The sequence below is a fragment of the Poecile atricapillus genome, chromosome 19, assembly GCF_030490865.1.
Source record: "Poecile atricapillus isolate bPoeAtr1 chromosome 19, bPoeAtr1.hap1, whole genome shotgun sequence".
In the NCBI taxonomy this organism is placed as follows: Eukaryota; Metazoa; Chordata; class Aves; order Passeriformes; family Paridae; genus Poecile; species Poecile atricapillus.
This window is the reverse complement of record NC_081267.1, coordinates 10,128,054-10,151,991: the sequence shown is the minus strand read 5'-3', so window position 1 is coordinate 10,151,991 and position 23,938 is coordinate 10,128,054. Positions and strand designations below refer to the sequence as shown.

The window sequence follows — 23,938 nt, the reverse complement described above, 5'->3', positions numbered from 1 at the left end:
GCTGTCAATCTTCTTCCCGTGTGCAATGCCAGTGTCTCCTTCCGTTTGCTCTGTGCAGCCACGGAGAAGAGCAGAGAGGGAATGGACCAGGCCCAGGGCTGTGCCCCAGGGCCGTGCCTTGTGTGGCTCCTTTCTGGCCCCAGGGAGCCTGAGATGCTCCTGCTCCAGCTGCCAAGCCCTGGCCCTGCCTGGGCCTCAGTTCAGAGCTGCTGGCAGCTCCAGGGAGTCCTTTCTCTCCTGACTGCCATGCAAGGGGCTCCTTCTATCCCATTGTGGGGCCACTGCAGGCACGTGGTCCCCCTGCTCCTGCTCCTGAGTGGAAGGCAGAGATGAGGGAGTGCCTTGGAGGGCACCAGTCACCCAGGTGCACTCACTACGGCTCTGGCCTGAAGAAGAATCTTCAGCAGTGTCACGGGAGCTGTTCTGTTCTGCCTTTCTTTGCAGATGAACCTGATGATGAAGATGATCTGGATTCCCCGTCCATATCAGTTACTGAGCCTGATGATGAGGAAGATTCTGAGGGTAGGTGAAGGCCTTTCCCCCTGGGAGAGATGCCAGCTCAGAGCCCAAAGCTCGGCCAGGGCAGCATCGCTGCAGGTGCCAGGACAGAGCCGTGCACGTGTGTGCCCTCGCTCTGTGTGATCCTCTCACTGCTCCTGTGGCTCAGTGCTGCCTGTGCAGATCAGCAGAGATGAGAGAAGCTTCTGTGGCTGTTGAGTTACAGGTGTGTCTGCAGCAAGGACTTTCCCAGCTGCTGAGCTAAATTCTGCAAGCAAACCCAGCTCCCATCACTGGGGTGTGTTGTGCGTCCCTGCTGACCCCACAGGCTGAGCACTGGTTGTGTGGGATCCATTCCTGGGAAATGGAAATACTTTATATCATAGTCCCCTGAGAAAGAAGAACAAACCTATAGGAGATAGTAATGTAGCAATGGGGGAACTCAAATATCTGGACATAATCCTGAATAACCTGGAGGGACGCCGTGGTGGGTCCATATTCCTCAGCCTCCTCCTGAGACTCAGCAGCCGGGGGCTTTCTCTGCACATCTGGACACACTGTGCCCAGCACAGCAGGAAGGGATCCATGTCAACCTCGCTGTCTCGCTGCTGCTTTCATGGCCTGCAGGGCTGTTTCCCAGCCTGGCCTGGCTTTTCTCCCCAGCCTCTGCAGGAAGGCATTTGGCATCAGCTGACAGAGAGCCCAAACTGCAGCATGGGACGTGAACACCCTGAGATGGCCTGAAATTTTCCAGTCTCGGGGTAGATCAGGTGTAGGGGCTGTTTAGAAGAGGGAGGGCCCTGGAGCATTTCCAAAACCCTGGGCATTTTCCTGACCCTTATCCATGTCCTTGACAAGTATTTCCTGGAGAAAACCAGCACAGCACAAAGAAATTGTGCCATTCAAGCTCAGGGGGTTGAGCAGTCTTGTGCCAAGGGGTGGCAAGGTGCCTGCAGGCTCCAGCTCTGGGGGAAACAGAGAACGTCCTGGCTGTATCCAGCGTGCTGCCAGCTCAGCAGTGGAGCACAGCACGGCTCACGCTGCCCATTGCTCCCACAGATGCAGCTGGCACCACCAGACAAGCTAACAATATCTGGAGAAGCATGAGAAGAGTTTTTTGCTGGGGAACACAGTGTTTGATTAAGTTAATGGCCATTGTGGCTGGTGGAGCAATTTTCCTGATGATGTGCTGTGCTGGAATCTGGTATTGGTGGAAGAGAAAACGGTGAGTGTTTTGCTGATCTCTGCCTCAATCAGTTTCTTGAAAGGCTGCTCATAGTCAGGAAACATTCCCAGTGAGGCTGCTGTGGACTTGTGGCTTAAGTTCTTGGTTGCCCAAATAACTCTGCTGAGAGTTCTGCTGCTGCCCAGGCCTTTCATTGGCCTCTTAATTGCTGGGCCTTGTCCTGGGGAGCCCGCTGGGGCTGCAGCCAGTGCTGGCTGCCACTGAGGCTGCCTGGCCAAGAGCAGCCCCAGGAGCAGCGGGCAGAGGCAAAGCAAGGTGGGCAGGAGAAAGAGCGGGGACGAGATTGTCCTTGAAAGGCAGAGGTGCTCTGGGGCCCACTCCTGGCCAGGGACCCTGCCCAGAGCCATCCCCTGCTCTCCAGGGCCTTGAGGGGCAGCTGTCCAGCTGGGCCAAGCTGTGCCAGCAGCTCCAGCCGTGCTGGGGAGCCTTGGCAGCTCTGGGCCCTGCTGTGCAGGAGGGTCCCTGTGTGCCAGCGGCAGCTGGGGGCCTCAACCACCTCTTCTCTCCACAGGAGCACCTCTGCAGCTTCAGAAAAGCAGCCAAAGATTTTAGTCTAAGAGAAGCTGACCTGTTATCCTTGCTCTTCACATCTCTCCCCATCTGCTGTGCTGCAGCTGCATCCCCATCTTGATGGCATCCCAAGACCCACACCTCCCAAGCGAGACCCTCTGCCCCTGAGCCCCCTGGCCCTGGTCCCTGGGCAGGACTGAAATTGGGCAGCCCCTGTGCACCAGAGCAGGGACTGGCCCATGTTTTTTGTTCTAATAAAGAGATGGAGCTGTCACCCCAGTGTCCGGCTGGTACCACCAGCAAAGCCCACACAGCACCAGCCCTGGCTGAGCTCCATGTCCAGGAGCAGCCGGGGATGCCCATGGTGTGGGCAGGCAGGAGCCAGGCAGGGGCTGCCATGACCAGTGTTGGGGCCCTGAGGGGCTGGGGGAGCCCATGCTGAGCGTCCCTGGGCTGTGAGGGCACATTTCCTTCAGTGGCATCACCTGGGCCTGAACCTCATGAGGCAAACAGGGAAAATTTGGGCTCTCTCCTAAGGTGTGCAGGGATCCCCCATGAGGAGTGCAGTGGGGTTAAATTGAGAGGGTTTTTTACTCTTCTCAGCACAGTAAAGGGGACACTCTTGGCCGAGTTTTGCAAAGCTGGGAGGAAGCCTCTTGTGAGCCCTTGGGCCTGGCCTGTGGGCACAGCGGGCAGGTGGAGCCCATCCCTTGAGGCCAGTCCGGGCTGCTCGGGCCGGGCTGGGCTGGGCCAGGTGAGCCGGGCCATTCTCTGGGGCACAGGAGGCACCCGGGGCTGTAACTGAGGCCGTGGCTTCTCACCCTGAAGGGAGGCTGGCTCTGCTGGTTCAGAGGGCACAGCTCAGATCCCAATTACCTTTGTAAAGCTGCTGGGGAAGTGTTGAGGGCAGAGAGTTTCAACCCTTCTCACTGGGAAGCTGGGCTGATGCTGTGGGTTTTTTTAATATTTTGCCCTCTAAATTTGTGTCCTGGCAGAAAGTTAAGTTTGCTTGCTCTCAGTCAGCCCCTTTTCTGCTTGGTGCTATTATAAATGAAATTAAAATAAGACAACAAGAGCTATTAGGTTAACAGCAATTTAATAACAAGGGAAAAAAAGATACAATTTAGTGAATTGAATAGAAGGATACAATTTAATAAAAGAATACTATTTAGTGGCCTGAATAGCAATTTGGTATAAAAGGAAAACAATTTAGTAAAAGAGTACAATTTAGTGAATAACTTCAGATACATAGATATATATTTGTGAATATAATTTGCCAGTAATTATGATTAAAGTATAAGCAAAACTGACCAGGGTACAGGGAGGGCTTCTCACCCCGCCTCACATACCAAAACAAAGTAATTCAAACTAAAATTATATACTGTATGCTTATACCTATTCATTAATGTTTCCCATAAGTCTCCTCCTATTTCCAATTCATTGATTTAATATCACTATTCTTCATGGCACATGCTTCACTTGTTGCTAGGGGGTCTTCTGTCTTGTTTTGGTGGTTTTTTGGACGAAGGCTTACACTCATCCTCGTTGTCCTCTGGATAACCTTACAGGCTGTGTGTGCGTACTAAGCGTTGTGTTATGTAAGTAAGCATTGTACTCCACTAATTAGTCTTATATTTTATAATTTTCAGGCCCTATGCCTAAAGTCATTCCAACTTCATTCATCTCAAGGTCAATTTTGTCTTAGGGCATTTCTTATCTCAAAACTACATTCTGTACCTTAATTTTAACATGTAACATCTGTAGAGGGCTACATCTGCCTTGTAACACCAATTCCCTTGATTGCTCCTAATAATAACTTTCCAAATAGTTACAATTCAGTTAGCACTAATCATTTCCATTTATTATAGGAGGGTGTGAAAACAGGAGCATTGTTTGGTGTGGCCTCCTCTCTGCCTTTCACACCTTTCAGTGCTTTTACCCAGCCCAGAGCTTTCTCCAAGAGTGCAATGAAGCAGCTGTTCCTGCTCCCAGCTCTGGCTTTTTCCAGTCTCTGACCCTGACTGGTTTTGTCCCTCTTGCTGTGCCCTTTGTTCCCCCAGGGGCTGCCCCAGGCTGAGGGATCAGATCCAGGCACTGCTGCTGCTCCCTCGGGACCAGCCCCAGTTTGGTTGTTGCTGTCAGTGCCAGCAGAAGCGGTGGCTGGAGCAGCGGGTGCTGACAGTGCCCCAAGGCCCGGGGCTGGAGGGGTCCCTGGGCTGGGGCTGGGAGGGAGCTGCCCCTTGTTCTCCCTCTGCCTCACGCAGAGCTGGGCCGGGCACAAGTGGGGCAGCAGAGCCAACAGGGAGCCTGCGAGTCTCTTCCAGCCGTGCCTGCTCAGAGTTTGGCCTTGGAGCTTCAGGTGGGCAAAGGCAGCTGCTCTGCTCCCTCTGCGTGTGCCCGTGTTCAGCAGTGCTGCTCCATCAGTCTGTGCCCAGCAACGGGGAAAAGCCTCAGCCCTGCAGGGCCAGGAGCTGCCGGGCTCTGCCTGAGCAGCTCAGCCAGCGGGAAGGGAGCTGCTCCACATGGGAACCAGGAGCAAAGGACATGCCTTTTCTAGGACATGCTTTCTGTAAAAAAAACCCCAAATAAACAAAAACAAAAAAACAAAACAAAAAAGAAAACATGAAAAAATATGAAAGATAAAAATTACCCCCAAATGTGTAGTGAAAAATGATCTATAACTCTGGAGTAAGAAAGAGGTGACTGATCTTTTGAAAAAGAGAACTCAGCTTTGATTTTAGTTACTTAGTTTGTACACGTGCTAGTGGAAAGGATCCATTAGCTGCCTTCCTTTACAGATTTGATGGATGTTTTCCAATATTAAGATATTTTACACTACAGTTAAAGGAATAGGAAATTGAAATACATGTTCTTCATGACTGTGTCTTGAGTGTAAAAATTTTGCACTTTGAAACTTGGACCTAAAGTTTTGCAAATGGAAGTGATAAATCCCAATGGACTGAGTGAATGCAGCTTTTCCTATGGGATGTGCAGCACTCCAAGGACTTCCTCAGTGGGGCTGTGGGTGCTTGGAGCTTTGTCCTGTGCCACTCCGGGATGTCATGAAATGGGACTTCACCTGCCACCAGCCCAGGTCACGCTCTGCCACCCCAGCTCCTTGGACCTTGTGTCCCCAAAGAAGACACAAGGTGTTTCTGCTGCTCCACCTTTGCACAGATCCACAGAGAGCTGGGATTATCCCAAGTCTCATGTCTCCATTGTGCCATATTCCTAAAGAACCAGCAGCCCATCCTGACAAATATGGTGAGTTACGTGGATGGTTGTCAGCTCCCTTTTCTGCCTAGAAATCCTGAAACTGCTTCGAAATGCTGTTCCCTACAGCTCTTGGACACCTACTCCCACAGAGCAGGGAAAAATAATACCCTGGCCATGGCTTACAAGGTGAGTTATGCCAAAGTTAGAGCTCTATGGGAAATCTCTATCTTTCCTTATCCTTTTAATATATCTATACATGGGGGTGTGCACGGATGTGTCTTGTATGGAAAGGAAGGAGTGTGCAAACAACATGACTGACACTTTCACTCTCTGTGTTCATTCCATACTCATGGGTACAAAGATATTATGGAAACCTTTGCAAGGACAGACCTTGTGTCCATGGATACAGAGACATCCAAGAGCCCCTGGCACAGACAGACCCTTCTGTCCATGGATACAGAGACATCCAAGAGCCCCTGGCACAGACAGACATTGCTGCTCTTCAGCCACTGACAGGATGAGTCCCTGAGACTGGGGCTTGGCCTTCCTCATGGTGAGGGGCATCAAGGAAGGCTGCAGTGTGATGGAGACTGTGATGGGCTGAGAACTCACTGGGGAAAGGAAGAGCACTTGTGCAGTAAAAGGCAGGTGTGGGGACACAGCTGTTCAGAGAAGGGCTGAGCTACAGCTTGAGCAAGATGAAAAATGTCATTTGGGGTCATCCCAGATGGATTTCATTTCAGAAGTTATGGAACAAGTTTAATTTTTGGGGGGTGTCATGTTTTCCCTTGGAGGTGGACACTCTGCAGACTTGAGCTGCATTGCCAAAATGCTCCAGTCTCTGCTGCAGGTCACACCGTTTCTTCTTTGGCTGATCCCGGCGCGGTGCTGAGCCCAGCAGAGCCCTGGCAGAGCCCAGAGCAGCCTCAGCATCCGCAGAGCCCGGCTGCAAGGAGAGAAAGCAGAAACCGCCCGTCAGCTGAAGGCTCCTGTCCCCTTGTCCCAGCCAGCCGCGGTGCCCAGGCCATGCTGGCCGTGCTCAGAGCTGGGCCCAAAGCTGCCCATCACTGCTGCCTTTGGGAGCAGAGCAGGAGGGCAGGACATGTGCCCAGCCTGCAGCCAGCCACGGCAGATCCAGCCCCTCAGCAGCTGCCCAGAGCGGGATGCTCCTGTGCCCGCTGCCATCTCCCAAAAGCTCTTGTCCCACCCATGCCAGGGAGATGAGGACCCACCTCACACCATCCGCTGCCAGAAGAAAAGCTGGTCCCAAACGATGTCCTCAGTCTTCTCCAAGGGCACGGCCCATCCACGCCACAGCTGGTCCCGAGCACTTCCCGATCCAGACTGGACCCCACCTAGAATGCTTCCTTTAGAAAAACAAACAACAAATTAATGAAAATAGATTACAGACAAAAAGGGGAAACAAGAAAAATGGTAAAAAATCTTATCTCTGTCAGAAGCTTGAGCAAGGCCCAACCCCTACATTCTGGGGAAAAACCCACCCATGGGTGAGGGAAGCCCATGCTTTCTCCCTTTCCCCCTGCACTGTCCCCCAAAATCACGGTGATCCCAAAGCAAAGCAGGGGAGTGGAGCAGCCCAAGCCCTTCCTTGCCTGCACAGCAAAGCAGCCGTGCTCAGGTTCTGGAGTCCCACCTGTGCTCCTGCCATGGGGGTTTGTTTGTGTCGGGCTGGCTGCCCCAGCCCCAGCCCGGGGCACGGTGGGTGGTGGGGGCTGTTGGCAGGGCCAGGATCCCACTCCCATTTCGTAACCACCCCAGCCCATGTCCCCAGCCCTGCCAAAAACCAGCTGGGCAGCCACTGAGGAATCAGTTGCATCTGCCCCAGTAAAGGGGAAACCTTTGGTTGCCGGCCAATGCTCAAATCTGGGAGCATCCCCCTGGGTCTGGACTTACCTGAAAATTCACTGTGGAGCCTGGCTTTGAAGAAGGTGCCAGAATCAAAGTCCATCATCGCCAGCTGCCGCTGGCCAGGTGGAGGAAGAGGATGTCATCCTTGCTGTTTTCCTCCATGTCTCCAGCAGCAGCAGCAGCCCCACCTAGTCCAGTTTCTCCAGGGGCTCCTTCTTCCCTGGGGGGACACCAGGCTGTCAGGGTTCTGCCCAGGGCCCGGCTGTCAGTGAACCAGGACAAGCAAAACCAGCTCAGATGGTGCCCACCAGTGCTGGGCAGAGCAGCTCAGCTCCAGCACAAGGGCTGTGTGTTCCCATTTGATGAGCCCAGTGCAGTGACACAGGCAGGACAAAAAAGTCTGGGTTTCTTTGCTGCTGATTGCCAGGGCATGTGTGGAGCTGTAACTTACCAGGTCCCTGCATCACTGTGCCTGTGGCTCTCTCCCTTCTTCTAGGGCTGATGAATATCCTGCATCCAGGGATCATGGAACAGGTCTTCTAATGAGGGCCTGTCCAAGGAGTTCAGGGATAAACACCACCTGATCAGAAGCTGGCAATCTGGGGAGAGAAACCACAAACCACTGGTCAGTTGGAGAAGGCTCCTGTCTGCTTTGTCCCACTATTCCCGTGCCCAGGCCATGCTGGATGTGCTCAGAGCTGGGCCTAAACTTTCCCATCAATTCTTTGTTTTGGAGGAGAGCAGGAGAGCAGGACATGTGCCACCTCCTCAGCAGCTGCCAGAGCGGGATGCTCACGAGCCCGCTGCTGTCTCCCAACACTGGTGTTCCCCCTGTGCCCAGAGATGAGGATTCACCTTGGGAGAGCCGTTGTGGCAGCGGGAGCTGGCCCCATCTGATGTTCCTGCCCCTCCTGAAAGGGTGCTCCCCGCAGACCATCTCGTGCAGCAGGATGCCCAGGGTCCAGACGGTCGCTGCCTCGCCATGGTACCACCCAAAGTCGTTCCATTCCGGGGGGCTGTATGATGGTGTTCCTATGGAATATGGATGGAGCTCATCAGGGGGATGCTGCTGCTCCCAGAGCCTGACCCCAGCATCCCTGGGCATGTGGGGGCTTCCCCAGTGGCCCATGGGGTGACCTGCTGCCCTCTCGCCAGCACCTGGGACTTGGGTACAAATCCGTGGCTGGAAACAAAGTCACTGGTGCTGGAAGAGGGCAGCAGAAACCCTGGCAAGGCCCGACCATGACACACAAAGGGAAATACCCACTCAGTGCTGGGGAAATACCATACCCACATCCTGCCTGCTGGCATTGCCCAAAACATATTTTGAACCAAAGCAAACCAGGGAAGCACAGCAGTCCAAGCCCATTCTCACCTGCACACGAAACCAGCTGGTGCACAGGTTCTGCCTCCCCCTCTCTGCCACCCCTACCCATGGAGGATTTTGTCAGGCTGGCTGCCCCAGCCCCAGTCCGGGGAGAATCCCTCCTGCCACACCCTTGTTGCGCCAGGAGATGTTGGGCCAGGAGATGCTGGGACCAGAAGCCTACCCCTGTGTGGGCTCACCTGCAAATTGAGTGTAGGCTGTCTCCTGAAGGTAGGTGCCACAGCCGAAGTCTATCAGTTTTGCCTCGCCGGTGTCCAGGTCAACCAAGATGTTGTCCGGTTTGATATCTCGGTGCAGGACCCCACAGCTGGTGCAGTGCCGCACGGCTGCCAGGACCTGCCGGAACAGCTCCCGCGCCTCTTCCTCGGACAGGAACCTCCGTGCCCGAATGAAGTGCCGCAGGTCCTGACACCGCTCCGGGCGCTCCAGCACCATAACAATGTAGCTGGGGAGCTCAAGCCACTCCAGCAGCTGCACCACGCCGGGGAAGCCTGTGGACACCTTGTCCAGCAGCACTATCTCCAGTGGTGCGCTGGTGCCGTCGGGCTGCGGGAGGAGCACGGTGCCGTCAGTGGGGCTGAGGCCGTGCCAGGGCTCGGGAAGCCCTCAGCCAGCCCGGGATGCTCTGTGCCCTCCGCTGGCCCCATGCCCGCTCTCCCTCCAGGTGTCCTGGCAGCTCCCACCCTGCCGGGCCCCGGCTCATCCCCGCCCGGCACGCCCCGGCTTCTGCCGCTGGCCCCGCTCACTCACCAGCTCGCCCCAGTGCCGGACGTGGTTCCGTGGCACCTTTTTGATGGCCACCTGTAAGCCAAAGGGAACAGCGGATTCAGCTCAGCGCCTGCCGTGTCCAGCCCCATCCTACTCCTCCGCCCCCTTCTCCTCCTCCGCCCCCTCCGCCCGCTCCTCCTCCTCCGCCCGCCGCTGGCCCCACCGCTCACCGGGAGTCCATCAGAGAGCCGAGTGGCTGCGAAAACTCTGCCAAAGCCGCCGCGTCCCAGCAGTGAACCCACTCGGTACCGCTGCTGCAGGGCCTCCTGCGCCTTCCCTGGGGAAGAGACGCGGCCGTCAGTGCTCGGCCCGGGGCCAGGAACGGCCCCCGAGCGCTCCCCGACCTCCCCGGGCCGGGCATCCGCAGGCGTTCGCTCTTTGGAACGCGACAGCGGCGGCTCGGGGCCGGCGGCCGCGCTGCTGAGCGGCGGAGCTCGGGCCGAGGAAGCCGCAGCAGAGGCGGCGGCAGCGGCCGCGCCGCCTGTGTCCTCCGCGGGCCCTGGGAGGAGCCGGGGCCGGGGCCGGGGCCGGGGCCGGGGTCGGGGCCGGGGTCGGGCCAGGCGGAGCCAAAGGGCAGCGATGCCGCCCCAGCCCCAGGCAATGATGCCCGCCCAGCAGCGCCAGCGCCAGCACAGCCAGAGCTGGGCGGAGGCGAGACCGCGGAGGGATGCTCGGGGCCGGGGCCGGGGCCGGGGCCGGGGCCGGGGCAGCCCCGCCCGGGGCCGGGGGCGGACCGGGGACATGGCCCGGGTGGGCACGGGGAGAGGGAAACTGGAAGAGGAGGGGACACAGGAAAAGGGAGAGCGGGAGAGGATGCGGGACAGTGGGAGAGGGAGAGGAGACACAGAAATTGAGAAGTTCTCTGCTTTCGCTGCTTTCGCTGCTGCCGCTGCTGCCGCTGCTGCCGCTGCTGCCGCTGCAACTGAAGCACCGGGACCGTTTGTCCCCGTGTCCGTTTGTCCGTTGCCCGCTCGGCCCCGCCCCGAGCCCCGCGCTCCCCGGGCAGCCCCTGAGCCTGGCCAAACACGGGAACTTTGCCCTGGTGAGCCAAGAGCCAGAGTCTTGACTCCTGCACAGGGGCACAGCAATGCCCTTGGCTGCTGCTGTGCCTTGTCCCTGCTGAGGGTCAGACACTGTCTGAGCACATTCCCTGAATGCAGAATTTGCACCTGAGCCAAGCACTGCACTTGTGTCTCCAGCATTGCTTTCCAAGTAAAACAGAGGGAGTCAAACTGGGTGTAGCTCATGGTATTTTACAGTGTCTAAAACTTGTCAAGTCTCAGATCTTAGAGGTGAGATCCATTTGGAATGAATGGGATGGAGAAACAGTGCAAGATGGAAAAGGAGAGCATAAAAATCAATAGAGAAAAATAGAAAAAAACATATTGGTTGTTTCTTTGGATTTTATTTTCATTTCTTAAAAAAGCTGTTTCAATTTTCCCAGAATCTTCTCCCCAGTCCTGTCTGTTCTTTCCAACAACCTGTCCTGGAGAACAAGGCACAGCTCCTGTCACAAGATGTGCTCCCAGCTGCAGCTTCTCTTGGCTTCCCACACTGTGAATGCAGCACAACTCTTGCAGCAAAGCAGAACAAATGTTTGAAGAACTTGACAACTTGTTCTTTCTTTTCCTTGTGCACTGGGGAGTTGTGCCATTGGTGAGGTTTTCATTGTTCCTCTTCTAGCCAAAGAAAACATGATGGGCTACCAGGAATTGTTGGGGAATACAAGCCTGGCTGAATGTGGAGAAAGAATCTCCAGAGCCTGCAGCCAGCAGTGGAGAGCTAATCATTCCAAATGCCCCATGGACATCTTGAAAGTGATCTGGAATGTGAAGATGGGCTGACAGAGGGAGTTTGTTTCTGTGTTCAGTTTAGATGATTCTACATGTCTTGCAGTGGTAGAAATCAAGAGCACAATCAGTTGATGATAAGCACCAGAACACGATAAGCTGGACCTCTCAGTGGATGAAAGACAGTGAAAAGGAGAAATGCAGGGAATGACTTGGTGAACTTAGTGTGTAAGAAGGGTCATTTTTTCTTATTTTGTGGGATTTTTCTTGATTTTTGTGGGATATTCTAGAGATTTGGTGGAATGTTTCTGGAATTTGGTAGGGTTTGGGAATATTTACGGATTTTTTTTTTAATTTTTTGCAATTTTGTAGTAATTTATCCCATTTTGGTGGGATTTTGCAAAAGTTTACATAATTTTGTGTTATTTTTATGAAATTGTAAACTATTTTGAGGAGACAGGAGGAATTTAGAGGGATTTTTCTTGATTTTGTGGAATTTTGTGGAGATTTGGTGGGATGATTCTGGAATTTGCTAGGGTTTTCAGAACATTTAGGGAGTTGTGTGTGATTTTTCTGCAACTTTCTGGGATTTTGTGGAGACATGAAGAATTTTGCGGTATTTTCTTAAATTTTGTGAAAATTTGTGGGGATTTGGTGGGATGTTCCTGGAATTTGCTGGGGTTTTGAGAAGATTTCTGCAATTTTGTGGGATTTTTCTTGAATTTTGTGGGATTTTTATTGATTCTTGTGGGATATTCAAGAGATTTTGTAAGATGTTACTGGAATTTGTTAGGGTTTTGGGAAGATTTAGAGATTTTTGTTTTTGTTTTTTCAATTTTTTGGGATGTTTTTTGAGTTTTATGGGATCTTGCAAAAGTTTAAATAATTTTGTTGGATTTTCAGGAATCTAGAAGGATTTTGAGAAGACTTGAAGAATTGCGAGGGATTTTTCTTAGATTTTGTGGAATTTTGTGGAGATTTGCTGGGATGTTTCTGGAATTTGGTGGGGTTTTTCAGACCATTTAGGGAATTGTGTGGGATTTTTCTGCAATTTGGTAGGATTTTTCTTGAATTTTGTAGGATATTGAGGAGATTTTTTGGGAGTTTTGTGGAATTTTGAGGGATTTTGAGGAGACATGAGGAATTTTGAGGTATTTTTTAGATTTTTTAGGAATTTGTTTAGATTTTCTGGGATGTTCATGGAATTTGGTAGGGTTTTGAGAAGATTTCTGCAATTTTGTGGGATTTTATGGAGACTTGAAGAATTTTGTGGGATTTTTCTTATATTTTGTGGAAATTCGTGGGGATTTTGTGGGATGTTTCTGGAATTTTGTGGGATATTTTTGTACTGTTGTGGAATTTTCTGGTATTTTGTGGGATTTTGAGAAGACTTGAAGAATTTTGTTGGATTTTTCTTATATATTGTGGAATTTTGTGGCGATTTGGTGGGATGTTTCTGGAATTTGGTAGGGTTGTCAGAACATTTAATTGATTGTGTGGGATTTTTTCTGCAATTTAGTGGGATTTTTCTTGAATTTTGTAGGATATTGGGAAGAGTTGGTGGGAGTTTTGTAGAATTTTGAGGGATTTTGAGGAAACATGCGGAATTTTGAGGTATTTTCTCAGATTTTGTGGAAATTAATGGGGATTTTGTGGGATGTGACTGGAATTTGTTGGGCTTTTGAGAAGATTTCTGCAATTTTGTGGGATTTTTCTGAAATTTTGTGGAAATTTGTGGCGATTTGGTGGGATGTTTTTGGAATTTTGTGGGATTTTTTTGTACTGTTGTGGAATTTTCTGGTATTTTGTGGGATTTTGAGGAAACTTGTCAAATTGTGAGGGAATTTTCTTAGATTTTGTGGAATTTTTTGGTGATTTGGTGGGATGTTTCTGGAATTTGGTAAAGTTTTGAGAACATTTAATGAATTGTGTGGGATTTTTCTACAATTTAGTGGGATTTTTCTTGGATTTTGTAGGATATTGAAGAGATTTTGTAGGATTTTCCTTGAATTTGGTGGGATTTTGTGGAGACTTGAAGAATTTTCAGGTATTTTCTAAGATTTTGTGGAAATTTGTTTAGATTTTCTGGGATGTTTCTGGAAATTGTTGGGGTTTTGAGAAGATTTCTGCAATTTTGTGGGAGTTTTCTTGAATTTTGTGGGATCTTGTCGAGACTTGAAGAATTGTGAGGGATTTTTCTTAGATTCTTTAGAATTTTGTGGAGTTTTTGTGGGATGTTTCTGGAATTTGCTGGGGTTTTCAGAACATTTAATGAATTGTGTGAGATTTTTCTGCAATTTGGTGGGATTTTTCCTGCATTTTGTAGGATATTGAGGAGATTTTGTGGGAGTTCTGTGGAATTTTGAGGGAATTTGAGAAGACATGAGGAATTTTGAGTTATTTTCTTAGATTTTGTGGAAATTAGTGGGGAATTTGTGGGATGTTACTGGAATTTGGTGGGGTTTTGAGAATATTTCCGTAATGTTGTGGGATTTTTCTTGAATTTTGTGGGATTTTTGGAGACTTCAAAAATTTTGAGGTATTTTTTCTTAGATTTTTTGGAAATCTGTGGCGATTTTGTGGGATGTTTCTGGAATTTGTTTGTGTTTTCAGAACATTTATGGAATTGTGTGGGATTTTTCTGCAATTTTGTGGGATTTTTCCTGAATTTTGTCGGATATAGGGGAGATTTTTTGGGAGTTTTGTGGAATTTTGATGGATTTTGAGGCGACATGAAGGATTTTGTTGGATTTTTCTTAGATTTTGTGGAAATTTGTGGAGATTTTGTGAGATGTTTCTGGAATTTGGTTGTGTTTTCAGAACATTTATGGAATTGTGTGGGATTTTTCTGCAATTTTCTTGGTTTTTTCTTGAATTTTGTAGGATATTGAGGAAATTTTGTGAGGTGTTTCTGGGATATGGTAGGGTTTTGAGAAGTTTTCTGCAATTTTGTAGGATTTTTTTTTTTATTTTTTTTGTGATTTTGAGGAGACTTGAAGAATTTTGAGTTATTTTCTTAGATTTTGTAGAAATTTGTGGGGATTTAGTGGGATGTTTCTGGAATTTGGCGGTCTTTTGAGAAGATTTCTGCAATTTTGTGGGATTTTTCAGGAATCTTGAGGGATTTTGAGGAGACATGAAGAATTATAAGTGATTTTTCTTAGATTTTGTGGAAATTTGTGGAGGTTTTGTGGGATGTTTCTGGAATTTGGTAGTGTTTTCAGAATATTTACGGAACTATTTGGGATTTTTCTGCAATTTTGGTGGATTTTTCTGCAATTTTGTGGGATTTCTGCTATTTTGTAAAATATTGAGGAGATTTTGTGGAAGTTTTGTGGAATTTTGAGGGATTTTGAGGAGACATGCGGAATTTTGAGGTATTTTCTTAGATTTTGTGGAAATTAGTGGGGATTTTGTGGGATGTTACTGGAATTTGTTGGGCTTTTGAGAAGATTTCTGCAATTTTGTGGGATTTTTCTGAAATTTTGTGGAAATTTCTGGCGATTTGGTGGGATGTTTCTGGAATTTGCTGAGGTTTTCAGAACATTTACAGAACTGTGTGAGATTTTTCTGCAATTTTATGGGATTTTTCTGTAATTTTGTTGGATTTCTGTAATTTTGTAAAATATTGAGGACATTTTGTGGGAGTTTTGTGGAATTTTGAGGGATTTTGAGGAGACATGAAGAATTTTGAATTATTTTCTTAGATATTGTGGAAATTTATTTAGATTTTCTGGGATGTTTCTGGAATTTGTTGGGCTTTTGAGACGATTTCTGCAAATTCGTGGGATCTTTCTTGAATTTTGTGGGATTTTGTGTAGACTTGAAGAATTATGAAGGATTTTTCTTAGCTTCTTTGGAATTTTGTGGAGATTTGGTGGGATGTTTCTGGAATTTGGTAGTGTTTTGGGAAGATCTAGGGATTTTTTGTTTTTGTTTTTTCAATTTCGCGCAATTTTTTTTGAGTTTTATGGGATTTTGCAATAGTTGAAATAATTTTGTGGGATTTTTCTGGAATTCTGTGGGATTTTGTGGAGACTTGAAAAATTGTGAGGGATTTTTCTTAGATTTTGTGGAATTTTGTGGAGATTTGGGCACCGTTAGGGGTGTGTGTGTCTCCCTTTTCCCCGGCAATTTCCCTCTGTCTTCCCATTCCCGATGTTTCTCCTCTCTGCCTCTTCCAGCTCCATGCCATGTTGACAGGAGCTCAGAAAGAGCAGGAAAACAGAAACAAGCTCCACAGCGAATTCCTGGAAGAAAAATCCATCGATGGCCAGGAGGCTGCTGTGGCTCCTTCCTGGAAATCGGGGATGTTGGGAACACGGTACAGGGTGTCCCAGGACTTAGAGCTGGACACTGAACCCTCCTGGATCTCCTTGGCACCCGTCCCAGGCCAGGATGGTCCTGGATATCCTCCTGGATCTGCCCCAGGAAGGTCTCTGCTCCCTGGGGCGGGATGGGACGGGTAGAGGACAAGGAATGAAGGTCAGGAGAAGAATACAGAGATGCTTCTTGCCACTGCAGCAAGAAATTTGGTGCAGTGAAAGCTCAGCTGGAGATGAAGGTGGCCAAAAATGTGAGGCACAATAAAAATTGACTTGTTAAATACATGAATAAAAAGAAATTATAGAAATGACATTGTCCCCTTCCAGGATGTGGATGGTCACCTGACAAACACGGACAGAGACACAGTGCAGGTTTTCTAACGCATTCTTGTATCTGTGTTCAACGCTCACCCCTCCCTTCCCAGAGGAAAACATGCATTGTACCAAGGGACACTGCGAAGTCCTTGAAAAGGGCAAGCCCTGCTCAGCAGAAACAAAACCACCCCTGACTGAACCACAGCATTCCCATCTTGAATCCAAACCCAGCACGTGCCAGCTATTGAGAAGAGAGGAATCCCATGGCAGTCAAAACCAGAGCAGTGGGACAAGCATGAGCGCTCTTTGGAATATCCTGATTTATTTAGAACGGAGGCTCTGCAGAAGTTGGTGAGCTGCTAAGAGAAAACTCTTGCAGTCCTCGCCAGCCATTTCAGGAGAGCTCCCCAGAGACAGAGGAATTTCACCTCCCTTTGTCTCTGGGGGATCTTCTCCAGCACAGGGTAGTGGTTGTTTGAAGTTGGTGCTGCTGCGGCATCCTGGAAGGCAGGGGCTTGACACAGGTGGCAGCAGCACTCTTCCTGATGTGCTGCCACTTGCTCCAGGGGAGGATTCATTGCAAGGGGCTGAGCTCCGGTTCTGATTTCCAGGCTTTTCCCGGCCATGTTCATCTTCAGGGATGAGCCGGTGCTGTGATCCCTGAATTTGGTGGGGCCGTGATGTCACAAAGGGGCTGAGTGCTGGGGTGATGCAGGGCTGTGATGTCACAAAGGGGCTGAGTGCTGGGGTGATGCAGGGCCATGATGTCACACAGCTGTCCTGGCCACAGCACTGTGACATCACCGCGCCAGCCCTATATAAACCGGGCCAGTCCCCGCAGCTGCCAGTGCAGTCGCCATGGGACGTGCCGTAGCCATGTGTGACGGTGGCGTCCTGATGCCTGCCCTTGTCCTGCTGCTGGCTGCTGTGGCTGTCTGGTGGGCCAGTGGCCACTGGCAACCATGGAGGTGGCAGACAAGGAAGCGCCCCAGGGTTAGGCCCAGAGGCCCATGGAGGAACCGAGCAGCCCCTGTGGCTCCCAGGTTCTCCAGGCCTCAGGTGACCCCTCGCCAGCGGCCAGGTGCTCCCTCAAGCCCTCTGGAGAGCTCCTGCAGCTGCGGTCCCTGCATGGCAGTGGCCCAAGAGCTGCAGGAAGTGATGATCCGGCACTGGGCACGCAATGGGACATCTGTGACCCTCTACTTTGGGATGTGGCAGGCGTTGTGGAAACAACTGGAGAAGCTGATGAGGTGAGGCCACCTGCCGTGGTGTGGCTCATCCAGCTTCTCCAGAAGCCGCCATCCCTTCAGGAGGCTGCTCCCAGCAAGATTGGCCATTTGTGAGAGAGCCTCAACCCTTGCAAGGATGGCACAGCAGAGAAGACCCACCATCCATGCAAGAAGCGCAGCCTGTCAGGGAATGTCCATGGTGCCAGAAGCCTCCGCTATCTCTGACAGCCTCCATCCCTCGGAGAGGCTCAGCCAGACCTGTCAGCCTGCAGAAGGTGCAGAGCCCAGGGACAGGTCTCCCAGCTCCCTTGGACCCTTGGACCTTGACAACACGGGCACAACCCTGAGCACTGACATGGCCAGGGAAAGCCCACAGGTCCAAGTGGGAGCCCAGCCCGATCCAGGGGAGCCATCTCGGGAGCAGGTGGAGGAGCAGCAAGTGTCCTGGAGCCAGCAGCTGCCGGACCACAGCTCCCAGGTGATGGTGCTGGATGTGCCAGCTGGAAACAGCCCGTGCCTGGTGGAGACAATTCCCGAGGGACCAGGGAGTTTCCTCCATCTCCAGGAAGCTGCTCCCATACAGCCACCAACTACCAACAAGAATTCTGTGCCAGCAGGTGAGACCTGAGGAGCTGTCTGAGGCTCCCATGGGGCTCTTGAGGGCCATTCCCAGGCCAGGCCAGGGCTCCTGAGAGCAGCCTAGAAGCAGGTCAGAGCGAGGTGGCCAGCGCTGGCTGTGGCCGCTGCACTGGGTTCCTGGGCGCGAGGCTGATGGCTCGGTCTTGGCCGCAGGGCACAAGAAGGAGCTGTGGGAGCTGTACCAGCAGGGCCCGCAGCTGGGGAGCGGTGGCTTCGGCACCGTTTTCTTGGGGACCCGCCACTCAGACAGGAGCCAGGTAAGTGGCCGGGACAGCCAGGCACAGCAGGAGGGCCGGGGGCGGCACGGGGCAAGGCTTGCCCCCTCTCTCTCCACGGCTTGCAGGTGGCCATCAAGCGCGTGGCCAGGTACTGGGGCACCCCGGGCAGGGGCATCGCAGCCACAGGGCAGCATCAGGCCCTGTGATGGAGGCATTGTCTCGTCCTCACAGCCCAACGGCACCTGTGTTCCAATGGAGATCGTGCTCATGGAGAAGGTCGGCTCTGGCTACCACAGAATCATCCAGATCCTCAACTGCTTCCAGCTGCCTGACAGCTTCGTGCTGGTGATGGAATGTCCGGAGCAATCTCGGGATCTCTTGCACGTCCTGTTGGAGCAAGAGTTCCTGAGTGAGGAGGCGGCGCGCTGGCTTTTCTGGAAGGTGCTGGAGGCCGTGTGGCACTGCACCGCCTGCAGCGTCCTGCACCGGGACATCAAGCCAGAGAACCTCCTCGTCAACCCAGAGACTGGCAAGCTGAAGCTGATCGACTTCGGTTGGGGCACCTTCCTCCAGGAGCGGGCCTTCACACAGTTTGCTGGTGAGCCCAGAGTGCGGGCCCTGCTCCCAGTGCCAGGCACTGCACGGCCCCATTCCCTCCTGGGCCGCGGGGTGCGGCATTCAGCCGGCTGCCGGCTGCCCTGTGGCACGGGGCAGGTGCTGTGCCCCAGGAGCCGGCTGCCGGCCCTGCTGACAGAAAGGGGCTGCAAAAGCTGGGCCCCGGCTCCTGGGCTTGGCAGGCCCGCAAGGCCTTGGGCTGCTCCGCTGGCGTTCTCAGCCTTGCAGAATGGTTTCTTGGCTTTGGCCCATTGTCAGGGGGAGGCAGGCACACCTTGGGGAGAAGTTGTGGCCATGGCTGCAGCCCCTGCCTCTGGCAGGAGGCTGGCGCCAGGCTCTGGAAGGCAGCAGCCTGCGCCTGAACAGCGCCGCCCGTCTCCCCTAGGAACACGCACGTACTGCCCACCCGAGTGGATCGGCCTGCGCTGCTACCACGGCGATGGGGCGACCATCTGGTCCCTGGGCGTGCTGCTATTGGAGATGGTGTGTGGGTTCCTGCCCTTCCAGAACGAGTGTGACATGGTGTTGGGGCAGCTCTTCTTCCCGCAGGAGGTCTCTCCAGGTTGGCACACAGCCTGAAGAAGGCAGGCTTTGGCAGGTGGCACCGCGCAGCCCAGCCCGGCCCTCCCGCAGCTGCGCGGGACGTCCATGTGCCCTCAAGGGCCGGCTGCAGCAGGTGGCCCGTGGCAGGCTGGGTGTGGCACGCTTGGCTGAAGGAGGGGACGCTTGTCCTGCCGTGCCGCTCTCCCGCCAAGGGCAGCTCCGAGCACACGCAGCGTGGCCTGGCTTCCGCAGGCACCAGGAGCAGCTGGGCAGGAGCCTTCTGCAAGTGAGCGCTGCTTTCTGCCTTCTCTCCCCAGAGTGCCAACATCTGATCCGCTGCTGTTTGTCCAAGCACCCCATGGATCGGCCAGTGCTGGAGCAGATCTTCTACCACCCTTGGGTGTTGGGCAGCCATTTCTGATGCCTTGCCGCAGCCTCTGCAGCACCCAGTTCCCGTGTCCCACGCAGGACTGAGGGCCCAGGAAATAAAACAACCCAAAACCCACTGCGGGCTGGCGAGTCTGGTCCTTGTTAGCAACTTCAGCTAAGGGAACCTCTTGGCAAAAGGGGTAATCAGAGCATTCCCTTCAGTCTTTGTCCAGCTTTTGGTGCCTTTCCTCCAGGTTGTCCCTCAAAATCAGAGGGGTGGAGCCTGCATCAGTCCCCCCAAATCGCTGGATGGCAAAGACTACTGCCAGGCCCCTCAAAACTGGAGGAGGATGGACACTATCCCTGGGCCCCTCAAACTGAAGGGAGATAAATACCCACCCCAGCCCAAAATAAGAGATGGATGGAGCCCACAGCAGCCCCCAAGTCAGAAGGGGGAGACTGCCAGCCCCACCAAAGAGGAGGGGAATTGTGTCTGTGCCAGCCCCGCAAATTGCAAGGGGACAGAGAACACCCCTGGCCTGGCAAAGGGGAAAGAGCAGCCGGGGGCTGCCAAGATGGTGACAACACTGACACCCCCCAAATCAGAGGGGGATAAAGACCCCACACAGGCTTCCCAGAAGCAGAAAGGGGGCAGCAAATACCCTGTCCCCCTAAGTCGGAGGGGCACAGACACAAAAGGCCCCACAAAAAGAGCATGAGGAACCAAGAGCACTGCTGACCCCACAAGAGTGAGGAGGATGGAGAAACTCCCCATCTGTCTTTGTTTTGGAAGACAGGTGTCTGCTAGGGAGGGCAGGGGCCTCCCCTGGTATGAAAATGTAGACCCCCTCCCTCCGAATTATTATAATTCCGAAATCAAGGGGCTTTCAGGCAGAGATCTGGGGATAGGAATAACAGTTCTTTATTAGTATTTATAACCAGGCAAACAAACAACAATAACTACAGCATTAGCAAGAAAACAGAACCAGAGACCCCATGACAGCTTTCTCGGCTGAGATGGGATGGAGGAGAGGCTTTGTTTCACAAACCCCTCGGGCAGTCAGTCCCGGTGCTCCTGCAGGGCTCTGAGGAACACTCAGCTGGAACAGCAGGGACGAGCTGAGATCCTGGGCTGGTGGATGAGGTGGATCAGCAGCTCCACAGCGGTGCCTGGCACTGCCAAACGTCCCGGCAGGACAGGGGGTGCGAGGCCACCAACAAAGAGGGGAGAAGGAGAAGCAGCAGCAGCTCCGTCTGGGTGATGGCGAAATTCCCTTCTCCCACCGCAGCAGCTCCGTGCCCAAATATGTCTTTCCCCGAAGCTGAAGAAAACCAGCCGAACTGTCCCCACTCTCCTTTTTTTCCTGCCCCCCTTCCCTCCCTGGGCCCGGCCAGTCTTTATCTTTTGTTGAGAACCCACCAAGTACCCACAGTTAGGTTGTCCCCGCAACTAATGGGTAAAAACTCCACGGGCAAGCCAGAACTGAAAAAAAAAAGGACACCTAACCCACAACACCATGACAGGAAGCCCTGGGAGTGTCTGTGACATCCCAGCTCTTTGGCAGCTTGGGGACTCCTGGGATGTCACCGTGGAGTCTCCGGGAGTGCCTGTGACACAGCAGTGCCTTTGCAGCCCAAGGTCCCCTGGGATGTCACCATGGAATTGCTGGGACTGCGTCTGACCACACGGCTCTACAGCATCCCCAGAAACCCCTGGGAGGTCTCTGTGGAGCTCCTGTCTGTGCCTGTGACATTTCAGCTCTTGAACAGCCTGGAGACTCTTGGAATGTCCCCATGGAGCCCCTCTGAGGGCCTGTAACGAATCTGATCCTTGGCAGGCAACCATCACAGCCCCTGTTGCTGTGGTCTGTTTCCATGGCAACCATCACAGCCCCTGTTGCTATGGTCAGTCCTTTGGCAGCTCCATGGAGACCCCATGCCAGGGGTGGTTGCCATGGACACCAGCTCAGGCCTGGAGCCAGGGCCCATTGCCATGGCAACCATTTGCAGTCCCATCCCCAGGCTCATGGGATCCCAGAGCCACAGAATTGGCTGAGTTGGGAGGGACCCATGGGGATCCTCCAGTCCAACTGCTGGCCCTGCACAGGACACCCCAACAATCCCAGCCTGGGCCTGGCAGCGCTGGCCAAACGCTGCTGGAGCTCAGCCAGCCCTGGAGCTGGGAGCCTTCCCTGGGGAGCCTGTTCAGTGCCCCAGCAGCCTCGCGGGAAAAACCTTTTCCTCACATCCAGCCTAAACCTGCCCGCCTCAGCTCCAGCCGCTCCCTCCACTCCTGTCCCTGGGCACCAGAGGGAAGAGGTTCCCACAGCCCCCAGCCAGGGACCCGCTCCCAAGGCTGCTGCCCATGGCAACCAGGCCTGGCACCAGCTGGGATGCTCGGTTTCCGCAGGCTGGGCTTCAAGAATGGGATTCCTCAATTTCCTGCTCTCGCTCAAACCGCGATGCTGCTCATTTTCCTCCCACCTCCCATGGAAAGCAGAAAAGGCAAAGATCCCAGGCTGGGATAAGAACAATTTATTGAGAACAGCAACGAGATAAGGAATGAACAGGAACAGAAGCAATTTGGATAACAGAAGGGATAAGACAAATTATTTACAGGGAAAACTAAAACACCACCAAATGGCTCTTCCTGGCTGTGTATTTTCTCCTTCCTGGAAAGGACACCCTTCTCCTCTGGTGAGAGAGTAGGAGTGCTTTTCCTGCCCCTGGCAATGACCTGAGATGGGATTGAATATAATGACAGGGCTATGGCCATACCCTTATGTTCTTTCACCCCAAATCATGACATTGCCACAGGCAGGAAAAGGTACAGGTGTCTTCCCAGCATGGATCACAGGGAACATTGATCAGCAGGTCACCATGTCCCTTCCCAACATGGATCCTCTGGAGCTGGAGCCATGGACAGAGCTCTTCCTGAACTTGGGGCACTCGCAAGGCTTCCCTTACCGGTGCCTCCTTTTGTGTCCGGTCAAGTGAGAGCTGCGGATGAAGCTCTTCCCACACTCAGGACACTCGTAGGGCCTCTCCCCAGTGTGGATGCGCAGGTGAGAGACGAGGTGGGAGTTTCTCTTGAAGCCCTCCCCACAGTCAGGGCAGCGGAAGGGCCTCTCATCCGTCTGAATCCGCTGGTGCAGGACGAGATTTGAGCTGGTCTGAAACCTCTTCCCACACTCGGGACACTCGTAGGGCCTCTCCCCAGTGTGGATGCGCTGGTGACGGATGAGTTGGGAGCTCCAGCTGAAGCCCTTCCCACATTGCTCACACTTGTAGGGCCATTCCCCAGTGTGGATCATCTGGTGGCAGATCAGGCTGTTGCTCTGGCTGAAGCTCTTCCCACACTCCAAGCACTTGTAGGGCTTCTCCCCATCCTGAAGCTGCTCATGGACCACCAGCTCAGAGCCCCGGCTGGATCTCCAGTCACCTTCCCGGCACAGGGTGGGTCTTTCCTCCTCAGAGCACCCTGGGAAGGGTTTGGAGCCCCTCCTCCTGTGGGATCTCTGGGGCTTTTCCTCCCCATTGGATTCGGATCTTGTGGATTCACTCAAAACAGCCTCTTCCAAGAGGTTCTGCCGTGGGGATTTGTCCTCCCTGGTCTCCATCCTCAGCTCCTTGTCTGGGGGAGGAAGGACAAGGAGAGGATGGGATTTGCCTCCGTGCCAGAGGGAAGGGGAAGGAGATCCCCCCAGTGCGTCCCCGGCAGGACGGCGTCGGCAGCGGGGTTGTCCTGCAGCCGGGGCCAGGCTGGGCTGGGAGATGGAGCAGGAGAGAGGGGGAAAGGGGCACTGACTTCGTCCTCACCTGCCTGGGTGTCCTGGGGCATCTTTCTCTTCCTCGCAGCATTCTCCTCCATGCAGCCAAGGTTCAGGATTAGGAAATCCTGGTTTGGGAGAAAACAAGGGATGAGCATACTGAGTTTTTAGGTCTCTCTGTTCAAGTCCCTCTCTAGAAGTCACCTGGGCATCTGAAGGGTCTTGGTTTGAAAGGAATGGTGTTTGCTAAGGAAGGCAGAAACATAAACTGTAATCTATAAAAATGTAAGCAACAGCCCCCTCCGAATTATTATAATCTTGAAATCAAAGTGCTTTCAGATAAAGATACAGGAATAGGAATAATAGTTCTATTTAAAAAATAAAATGAAAATGCAGCAGTACAAAAAAAAAAAAAACAACAAATAACCAACTCACTGAGAGAGTCAGAATACAACCTGACACCCTGTTGGTCAAGGTGCTGGCAGCAGTCTGATTAAAGAATGGCTGCAGTCCTCCTGCAGTGACAGATGTGGTTCTGTTGAAGCAATAGAAGATTGTAGCTTACCTCTGAAGTTCTGGTGCTGTAGATGGGTCTGGTGTCTCCTCTGGGAATCCAGTGGAGAAAGGCTGC

The 23,938-nt window shown here is 52.6% G+C and overlaps 2 pseudogenes; one reads left to right on the top strand and one right to left on the bottom strand.

Annotated features, from left to right (window-relative positions):
- LOC131586383 (zinc finger protein 850-like) overlaps positions 1-23,938 on the top strand; it is a 434,360-nt pseudogene that overhangs the window by 162,871 nt on the left and 247,551 nt on the right.
- LOC131586382 (zinc finger protein 208-like) overlaps positions 1-23,938 on the bottom strand; it is a 761,426-nt pseudogene that overhangs the window by 578,739 nt on the left and 158,749 nt on the right.